We start from the raw sequence: 1,072 nt of genomic DNA on the forward strand, positions 1-1,072 counted from the left end.
GAGATGTGAGCAGTCCTAATGTATTATTAAGGCCTTGCACTGGAGCTGCTGGTTATGAAGCTAAAGTAGCAGATTATGGTACAGCTAAAGTAGTGCAAGCTGAAAGTACTGGTACTGTTATGCCAGGCACTGCTGCATATGCTGCACCAGAAGCTCCTATTCCTGATCAACACAGTCCAGCAATGGATGTCTACAGTTACTCTGTTCTCCTTATGGAAATGAATTTGCACTCTAAACTAGAAATGACGACATCAGAGAGAGAAGTACAAGCTGGTAGTGTCTCCTGGTCTGATATGAAATCTCTCATACAAAGAGGACTTAATGTTGATCCTAGAGCTCGTCCTACTATGGCTCAAGTAATAGAGTCATTGGAAAGGATGAACATTTGATACATAAACTGCTGCATATTCTTAGCTTACAAGCATACTACCCTATAATCTTTTGGAGTTTATTATAATTTTTGCTGAATTTTGTACCTTATTATCCTATTCCAATTTCTTTGTATCTCCCAATTGCAGTTTCTTTCTCTTAATTTTGTAATTTAATCAGAAAGTCCAGCTAATCGTCAACCGTGTAACTTAGTTACTCAAAGCAAAGACATTCTTTGCTCAGAGGACATGTACGATGTAAGTTTAGCCTACTTTATTGTATCATACAAAAAATTAGAAAAAAAAACAAATTAAAATATTATTATTATTATTATTATTATTATTATTATTATTATTATTGATGTACATGTTCTTAACTCTCCATTTCAACTTCAGCTATTTCTTCTTCCCGTAGCTGAGGTGGGAGTGTACTAGATCTAGTATCAACCACACCTCCATTACCCAGTGCTTCCACTTGTGACTTTGTCTTCACATTGTCCCATGATATGTTACTGATACCAGTGTTCACGTCCCAACTCGGATCAAACTCTTTCCCTTTAGCACCACGTCCTGGGGCCCAAGCAACCTATCACGATAATATGATGTAATGATATGTTAGTTGCTCCATAATTGGACTAAAGTCCTTGGCCAAATTTTGTCAAAATTAAACGGGACAGAATTCTCCATTTAAAATTTTTTTTCTG

This window comes from Amphimedon queenslandica, unplaced genomic scaffold (genome assembly GCF_000090795.2).
Source record: "Amphimedon queenslandica unplaced genomic scaffold, v1.1 AMPQUscaffold_12286, whole genome shotgun sequence".
NCBI lineage: Eukaryota > Metazoa > Porifera > Demospongiae > Haplosclerida > Niphatidae > Amphimedon > Amphimedon queenslandica.